This window comes from Dioscorea cayenensis, unplaced genomic scaffold (genome assembly GCF_009730915.1).
Source record: "Dioscorea cayenensis subsp. rotundata cultivar TDr96_F1 unplaced genomic scaffold, TDr96_F1_v2_PseudoChromosome.rev07_lg8_w22 25.fasta BLBR01002076.1, whole genome shotgun sequence".
NCBI classification, from domain to species: Eukaryota; Viridiplantae; Streptophyta; class Magnoliopsida; order Dioscoreales; family Dioscoreaceae; genus Dioscorea; species Dioscorea cayenensis.
This window is the reverse complement of record NW_024088467.1, coordinates 1,828-12,154: the sequence shown is the minus strand read 5'-3', so window position 1 is coordinate 12,154 and position 10,327 is coordinate 1,828.

The window sequence follows — 10,327 nt, the reverse complement described above, 5'->3', positions numbered from 1 at the left end:
TATGTGTTTATGACATATAAAAAGTAGTTAAGGGAGTAATTAGGTTAATTAAAAGTATTAAAAAAAAAGAGTTTAGCTAATGTGCAACAATATGGGAAAGATTATATATGTGATTTGATGGTAGATTAATTAAAAAAAAAAAAGGTTAATGATCTTGCGTCTGTGTCAAAAGAAATAGACATTTTAAAATTTATTTCTTTTAAAATAATAATAAATGTTGACCAGATGCTTAGTGGACCACTTGTCTCACTGCCCTGACATTAGATCCACACTTGCCGGTGGGTGTGATAGCATGTATATATATATAATGATGGTATTAACCAGATGCTTTAATTGAAAGGTTTATTTATGTATTATTACTTGTTTTTATTAAATAGTTTCTTTATAAAAATATTTTTACGCTGTAAATTTTACACCCTCTGTTATTTTTTATCTGTCATGTTTTTTTTATCTGTTATTTTCTAACATCAAAAAATATTTATTATTATTTTTTTAAAAATTATCTTTAACATTCTATTCAACTCTTTTCTTGAAATTAAATATGATAGAGAGATGTGAAGATATAAATTCTGGGTAATTTTAAAAAGATAACTAATTTTTATAAATTTATGAAATAATTAAGTTATGTGAGTTTCGGTTAACTACGACAGATTAAAAAAACGGAATGGAGGGAGTATATTATTTTAAGGTTTGTTATCATATTTTAATATTATCTCTCTATATAAATAATTTATAAAAATTATGATAATTGAAAAAAGGCAAAAAAGTTTATGTGGTTGAATACAAACCATGTGCTTCATATCACTACACATATTTTCACAGCTGTTAGAGTTTAGATTCCAAAAAAAAAAAAAACAACTTATATCTATTTCAGCTTTTATACCAGTTTTATTATTATTATTTTTTTAATATCTATTACTGATTTTTCAAAATCATGCTGAGAGTAATTAAAAACCCATGCAATTAATCATGCTGAGAGTAATTAAAAACCCATGCAATTATAATTGACAATGAAAAATTTTGTAATATTTCCAAAGATGAAGTCTGACTGAGCAATTTTAAACTTTCGCTTAATTTTTTCACTATTTATTTCTTTCTTTCATTGTAATTTTGTTATTACAAACAAAACTTTATATTTAAAATTTATACCCCACCAAAATAAATTATTGCATCCACCCTGACACTTTGAAACTTCTGGTCCCCTCATTTTGGCGTTGAGTTCATTTGTGGCTAGAAATTTTGACGTGATAATGATTTGGTTATTTTTTTTTTTTAAGAAATGATAATAAGTGGCACTCAACTACCGGTGGTTGAGTTTATAAAAATGATTTTTTATTATATAAATTAATTTATTTTAGTCTTGAAATAAACAATTTATTGTCTTTGATAATTTTGTCTATCGCAATAGCATAGTAAAACAGATAGTATTTTTTTTATGAGTTTATATATAATAAAATTAAATAAATAAAATTATATTGTTTATGAATTAAAATCAACTTAGTCTTTGCTTTTTTATTTTTATTTTTTATTATAATTGCTTTATGGCTATTTCATTGATGACCATGTTATTTATCAAAATAGTTTTTATACTAAACTCTAAATTCTAATACCCTAAAATCTTAAATCTAAATACTATAAAATCTTAAATCCAAAATTCTAAAAACCTAAATCTTAAATAATAAATTCTAAACCCACGAAATCCTGAGCCCTAAAGCCTAAATAGTAAATGAGGGGCGTCTGATATTCTATTATTTTATATCATTCTAAACACTCATTTGGCTTACATAATTGGGATCATATTGTGGAATTCTGTGCTAAACTTAGTATGTCTTGTATTCTTAGACTTCAGGAAGCACTTAAAGGCGGAGAGGAACTAGAAGAAGCATTTTCGAGACCATAAAGCGAAAAAGCTAGAGCTCTCCGGCATCGATTGATTAAGGGACATAACAAACGTACAAGATGTCTTACGGGAAGCTTACGGCTTGACTTATGGCAGCAAGCATCTTTTAGAGAACCTTGCGGGCATGCTTATGCCTGTAAGGGAGAGTTCATAGCCAAACTAGAGGAACTTACGGGTAAGGCTTACACTCGTAAGGATACCTATAAAGATCATCCAGAGGAGCGTACGATTAGAACTTACGCCCGTTAGAAGCTGATGTAAATGGTATGGCGAAGCTACGATTGAGCTTAGGCCATAAAGTGGACCGTAACACAGACAGAAAACATTACAAATGGAACTTACGTTCGTAAGTGTTCTCGTAAGGCTCGTGGCCCATCTTCTCCAGCTTCTTACGACCACATTCTTACCCAGGTTAGCAGCTGAGTATAAATAGACCCGATGAGGATTTTTAGGGCATCTTTTTATCTTTTTCTTCAAATCACTTTTTGGGAGGCGAGGTTAGGGAGAAAAGAGGCGGATCTCCGGGAGCTCTATAGGCGATTTGAGAAGGACTTTTCCGATTCAGCTTCGAAAGGGAACTCTAGGGTTTATGTTTTGACATTGGTTGTTGGATTTATGTGATTTAGTTGTTTTCTTTATTGCAATCCATTATATTTGAATTTAATTGCACGTTTGAATGCTTGATTGCTATTGTGGTGAAAGCCCTAGTTATTATACTTAATGTGTGATAGGGACGCGAAAGTGTATGCATCTGGGATCGGCGTAATAAAAGTGAAGTGTACATACATGCAGTTAGTCGATTACATAGGGAGAAAAGTGAGTACTAGTAATAACTCTAGATCGAAAAAATATTCTAAATAGTGAAGTGTTTGCGTGTGAACAAGAGTAAAAGAAAACAAGAAAATATGGGAAATAGTAGGAGGAAAATCAAGAAAGAAAGTGATATCCGGGCATAACATCCCTCTAGGGATTATTAAGTGCGGACATGATGGTCGTCTAAAACATGCGATCCTATTTGAGCCAGGAGGTTTTTAGAATTATACTAAACCCCGATTTAGAGTAAAGAGTGGCGAATAGGTGCGGAGCGTCTGAGACATCCACACAATCACATTAACACTCTATAAAAACCTCATTATGAGCTAATGACGATCTCTTAATTAGATAATCTCACGAAGAAGAGAGATTACCCCTAATCCGAATACAAAGCATAAATGCAATTTATCCTAAAATCCACTCCACAAGATTGCAAAGAGCACGGAGATTGCCAACAACTCACTCGGGAGAATTGAGGGAGACAGAGTCTCCAAGTACCACTATGCCGAGGCTTCTTGACAATTCTTTCTAACCACGCTATGTCTATGCTTCAGGTGGGTATTTTTTTACTTGCCATGTAGCACATCAAACATGATAGCTAGGGCTTTCGCCTAGTTAGCAACCAAGCATTCAAACACGCAATCATATTCAAATAGACATGATTGCAAATATGAAATCAATTAAAAGCATCAAAGATGCGATAACCAAAGTTAAAAGAAGTAAACCCTAGAGTTCAACTATGCCCTCGAACATCTACAAATTAGCCCTTTATTAAAGGAGGGCAAGTGTTCGAGACGAAAGAATGGAGGAAGACATGAGATCCATGAAAACCCCCTTTTCGATCGCTAAGATGAAGAGTCTAGAAAAAGATTCCACGCACGCCACCAAGATGAAGCTTGATGGCTACGATCTTCAATCCCCATGTAGGGCCCAATATGTTGTAGTATGGCTCATATACATGGTGAACGGGCATATGCGGGCTATTTTGGTAAATTACACCGGGTAGAGTTTATATATATATATATATATTCATGTAATATGTAACTCTAATTAATTTTCTAATAGGAGAATCGACAGTCGCTCCGCTCTTGAGGATGTAGGCATGCTCTGCCAAACCTCGTTAAATCCCATACCTTTTGTGTGATTGCTTTTGCTTTTCTCTTTAGATCGTTGTTCAATTTCTCAACAACTGGTATTAGAGAGATTTGTTGAAGATGATGAACCCCATTGTGAAGTTTGATGTGGGAAAGTTCGATGGAACTAGAAACTTCGACTTATGGCAACCGAGAGGGTCGACGATGCATTAGCCGATGAGGGATGTTGAAGGCTTTGTGGGAGACTAAACCTCGCGGTATGGATGATGCCTATTGGGAGGAATTGCGGTGAGAGCGTGAGTAGTAATTTGGCTTTATTTGGTAGATGATGTGTTTTATCACGTTATGCATCTCTCATCCCTAGTGAAGGTTTAGAAGAAATTGGAAGCTTGGTATATATCGAAGTCTCTAACAAATAAACTTTATCTGAAGAAAAAGTTGTACGGGTTGAAAATGCAAGAGGGTGGAGATCTGGTGGCACACATCAACTACTTCAATTAAACCATCATCGATTTGCAGAGAATCGAGGTTCGGATTGAAGATAAGGATAAAGACAATGATACTATTGTGTATACCACCTTTCATACTGAGCGCTTTGGTAGCTGATACTCATGGGGAAGGATACGGTGAAGGTAGATGAAATTACTACTGCGCGATGGCCCATAACTAGCGCAGACAGAATAATTCTGAGGGTTCTGTGACGGAAGGCCTTTATGTGAAAGGAAATCAGGATTGCGGAATTCTAGGTCAAAATCCAGAGGTAGAAAACACATGCAGTGCTACGCGATGTAGTCGGTTTGGGCATATTCGTAAGGATTGTCCAACGAAGGAGAAGCAGTTTGAAGAGAAGATCGATGATTCATCAAAATCTACAAAAATAGTTTAGAACAATGATTCAGATTGCAGCGATGGAGATCTTCTTTCAATTCCCTCATGTCAGTCATTAAACTCATGGGTTACGGATACATGTTGTTCTTTCCATATGACTCCAACAAGGACTGGTTTAGTTCATACACATCGAGCGATTTTGGTTTTTGTCTAGCTATATGGGCAACAACAAGGTGTGTGCTATTGATGGAAAGTGACAAATCAAAATTCAGATGCATGATGGTGTTGTTCATACCTTGTATGATGTCAGGCACATTCCAGAATTGAAGAAGAATCTTATCTCACTCGGCACATTACATGCGAACGGTTTTGGCTACAAAGCGAGGAAGGATTACATTAGGGGTGAGTAAGGGTGCATCGATAGTGATGAAGGGAAAGAGAAATCTTGGGGAACATCTCTGATTGATTGGAAATACGATTTGTAGGTAGAGCGGCGATTCGTGATCGGATCATGACAATACTTTTCTTTGGCACATGAGATTAGGTGTTCTCGAGTGAGCTGGGCATGGTTGCTCTTCACAAAGAAGGGTTGCTCAAGGGAGTTAGTTGTTGCAAATTAGACTTATGCAAGTATTGTTCTTTGAGGGAAATAGTCTAGAGTGAAGTTCGAGGTTGGTAAACACAAAACCGAGAAATTCGCATTATATACGTTCGATGTATGGGTGGGCCGAAAAAGTCGTCATTAGGGAGGATCTCAATATTTCGTGACCTTTATTGATGACTTCTCATGAAAGGTTTGGGTATATTTTTCGTGAGCAATCGAATTGTTCTCGAAAGTTCAAGGCGTGGAAAGCGAGTTGAAAAAATCAAAGCGATAGAAAGGTTAAATATACGAGATCGGATAATGGCGTGGAGTATATAGATTAGCAGTTTACGAAATTTTGTGAGGAGCGGAAAGTTCGAAAGCACGCCATAGTTCGGAAAACACCTCGATAGAGAACGATGTTTCGAGAAAGGATGAACATGTCTATGCTGTGAAGAGACAAGATGCTTGAGAATATGGTCGAAGCGGATCAACATGGCGCGTGTTACCTCATCAACAAATCTCGTGGGTCTCTTTGGATGGGGAAGACCCGAGAGGAAGTGTGGATAGGTAATGACATTGATTTGTCGGGATTGAAGATTGGATGTTCAGACATGTATGCGTATTCCTAGTGATGAGAGGTCGATCTTATCTGAACTCTAAAAGATGTATTTTCTTAGGATATGTCAAAGGGGTCAATGGTTACAAGTTCTGGGATCCAATGGTGAGAAGATGTTGATTAGCAGAGATGTAGTGTTTGATGAGCAGTCTATGTTGCAGGAAAGTGGTAGAAGTCATATGCCGATTTTTGAGGGAAACAGAGAAAATACTGTGGAGGTGGAGGTGTAACTTCAACAACCTAAAAGGCTGAAAGTTCAAGCTCAAGAGATGAAATTTGATTCAGGATGGTGAAGTGGAAGACCTACACGCGGTGAAGCCACCAACCGAGTATGGTTTTGAAGATTTTAGTTGCTTTTGAACTTAGAGTCAGTGATGTAGATCCCACTTCTTTCTAAGAAGCTATGAGTGATCAAAATAAAGATAAGTGGCTCGGTGATATGGTTGAAGAGATAGAGTCTCTCCATAAAAACAAGACACGAGGGCTGGTTGAACTTCCTCCGGAGGCGGGCTGTGAGTGCAAGTGGGTCTACAAAAAGAAAGCGATCAGATGTATCGGAAAAAGAAGCGAAAAAGTTCAAGAGCTAGACTTGTGGCAAAGGGGCTACTCACGAGAAAAAGGGGATGAGACTATGATGAGATATTTTCTCTTGTGAGTCGGGACATACTTCTATTCGAGTGGTGTCGGGCTTGGTAGCCAGATGGGATCTACACTTAGGCGAGATGGATGTGAAGATAGCTTTCCTTCATGGTGATTTGGAGGAGCAGATTTACATGGAGCAACCACAAGGTTTTGTTCAACTTGGGTAGGAGCAGTTGGTTTGCAGCCTGAAAAAGATCGCTCTATGGTTTGAAGCAATCTGCATGGCAATGGTACAAATGGTTCGATTTGTACATGATCTATATTGGCTATAAGCGTTGTGAGTATGATTGTTGTGTTTATGTTGAAAAGCCTTATTGGGGAAAGAGTTTGATATGAACGATATGAGAGCTTGAAGAAGATTCTTAGTATGGAGATACGCAAGGATAGAAGCTTAAGGAAACTGTGGTTATCTCAATGATGTTTTGTTAAGAAGATGTTGGACAAATTTGGTATAAGCAGAGCTAAATCAGTTAGCACTCCATTAGCTGCCCACTTCAAACTCTCCCAAGATCAATGCCCAAAATCAGAAAATGAGGTTGAAGATTTGTCTTCAGTTCCTTATGCTTGTGTAGTTGGTTGCCTAATGTATGCCATAGTTTGTACAAGACCAGATTTGGCATATGTTGTTAGCCAGGTTAGTAAGTTTATGTCAAAGGCTGGTAAACAACATTGAGAAAGCGATCGAAATGGTTTTCATTTTATCTCGAGGCACTCTGATTATGGTCTTGTGTTTGGCAATGAAGAGGAGATCTTTCGGTTGAGGGATATGTGGATTCGGACTATGCAGGAGATTTAATTTGGATGACGGGGAGGTCTACTACGGAGTTATGTCTTTACTCTTGCAAAGAGGCCCTATTTGTTGGAAGTCTATTATTCGATCTATTATAGCATTGTCCATAGCGAGGCGAGAATATATTTCGATTGTGAGGGTTGATAAAAGCTTTTATGAGCTTCGGGACTGGTTAGAGAATTTGAGGATTGAGCAAGGTGGAGTTAGATGCATTGTGGCGGTCAGCGATGTAATCTACTTGGCAAAGAATCAGGTCTATCATGCTAGAACCAAACACATTAAGGTAAGGTTTTATAAAAGCAGAGAATTGGTGACATGTGGTCAAATACTGTTGGAGAAGATTCACACCTCAGAGAATGTAGCTGATATATTCACAAAGCTAGTAACTATAAAGAAGTTCAAGTATTGCTTGGACTTGATTAATGTTTCTAAGTGCTAAGGAGGCATGATACCTAACCTATCAAGATGAAGAGGTACTCCCCGGGTTTTCAATCTCCATGGGGTATGTTCGCCAAGGTGGAGATTGTTGTATATGGCTTATATACATGGTGAACGGGCAGATGATGTCTGTCCATTGGGTATTTTGGTAAATTATACCTGGTAGTGTTTATATATATATATTTATGTAATATGTAACCCTAATTAATTTTCTAATAAGAGAATCGACAGCCGCTCCTCTCCCGAGAATGTGGGCATACTCTGCCGAACTTTGTTAAATCTCGTGCCTTTTGTGTGATTGCTTTTGCTTTTCTCTTTAGATCATTGTCAATTTCTCAACAGGCCTAATACCTCTCCAAATCGCCCTTAGAATGCTGGAGATTCGGCCCTTTTCTTCCTCAACCTCACCTCCATGAGTCACCCTAAAAGAATAGAAAGATAGAATAGAGAATGGCCTAAAAATCCTCATAAGTTATATTTATTCCCTGTGCATTGACTCCTTCACGGGCATGCATATAACTAGGCCGTAAGGGAGCTAGGGAAGATTGTCACGAGCCTTACGTGACAACTTACAGTCATAAGCCCTATTCGTAAGGTCTTCGCTTTTTGTTATGGTCCATCTTATGGATGTAAATGTTGGACCATAAAGCCTCAGTGCTACGCTTCTTGCGCCCTGTACTGGGCGTATCTCTGTGATTGTATGCTCCTCGGGATGGTCTTTGAAGGGGCATGCTTAGGGGCATAAGCTACACGTAGAGTCCCTCCGACTTGGCTTTGAATCTTCCTTACTGAGGCATAAGCATGCTGCAAGGTCTTCTAGAATAGACTTACGTAGTATGGATGACCCAAAGCTACAGTAAGCTACCTAATTTGCCTTGTCCTTAATCGATGATCTCGGGAGAGCTCCAAACTCATCGTTTTGGGTCTAAAATGCTTCCTTTGGCTTTCCCTTGTCTTCAAGAACTACCCTAAGCTTGTTAATGCAAAACACACAAAATTTAACATCGAATTCCATATTATGGTTCTAATGCATGCCAATTGAGTGTACAAATTAATATAAAATATATGAGCATTGTACATTCATCACTTTAGGACATCTTTTCTTCCCCTGATTCTCTCTGCTTTTTATTACATAGTTTCTTGCTTTTACTTTCTTTTGTTCACACATATCACTACTCTTTGATTAGGCTAATTTGAGGAATTAGAGTAAGTAGTAGTAATATTGTTCTGCCCTATGGATTAACATCTTGCTTTACCCACACTTTATTACACGATCGACACATATACTTGCGTCCTTATCAGTAAACTGCAAACCCTAGGGGGGTTTCGCTTTACCATTTACAGGTTTAGATGATAAAGAAAAATTAAGTTTTTTTTATTAAAAAAACAAAAGAGATAGAGAAAGAATGTCGTGGATGCTGATATGTATACTATTTTGGCATCCACATAATTTGGACTACTAATTCTACCAATCTATTTGGCCTACATATCATTATTATTATTATTATTTTTTTGCAGATTTTTATGGGGTCCGGGCCCGATTATCATCCCTAATATTCATATGAAAATGTAAATAATTAAACATTGATTTTTTTTTTCACTAGTCAATCCTAATAAGGTAGGATGAAAAAAAAACCTTATAATGTTATATATATAGGGAATTCGTCAACTGCGGATGCCCACAGTTAGGGAAAAGGTAGAGATAGAAAGATATAGAGATAAATCGGTGCATAAACAATAGTATAAATAGTATCAAAATGATGTACTTGGATTGAGAATGAGTGGTTGGGTATCTGTTTGACTATTCATTGTATTATGCATTCTACTTTGTACTATTTATTATACTGTTGAAGCAACTATGTTTGCACATTGTGTGTCACCATTGTTCACAAGGTGAGATATTTTATAAACATTAGATTGAAATCCAACAGCTGTGTATAAACATCTGTAGAATTGATGAGTGTACATAGAATTGAATTGAATTATACAGCTGTTAGTAGAAGATGCGGCCTCAAATATATTTGTGTGAGTGTGAGTAATGTGTATATTAACCAGAGAGATTTCAAGTTTCAACATGAAACATGTTTTCTAAAGGATGATTTAATGCCTTGGCTTTTGAGATTTTTATTTTTCCACTCCATATATTGTTTTTTTAAATATGGATTTGTTATAAAAATTTTAAAACCCTTTTAAACTAATTTTGTAAGTATATTTTTATTAATTTAGATAAATATTACCATTATATATATGCATGTAATCCTTTGTAATTATAAATTAAAAAAAAAACCATCAAGGATGAGTAAATCCCAGATTCACTAATCACACATTCCACTACGCATCTATAGTATTATCATTTAAATTATTTTATATAATTTTATAAATAATAAAGTATGAATAATAATAATAATAATAATAATAATAATAATAATAATAATATAGTTGGACATTAATGCATTCCACCAAAACAAGTTCTTACATTACATCAATTAATTATTTCAAAATACCAAAAATAATTTTCAATTCAGTCCTTGTACTAAGTAAATTAAACCATGAAAACAAAAACAAGGATCAATCTTCAAAATGAGATGACTCACTTTGACTCAAGATCAAGAACAACACT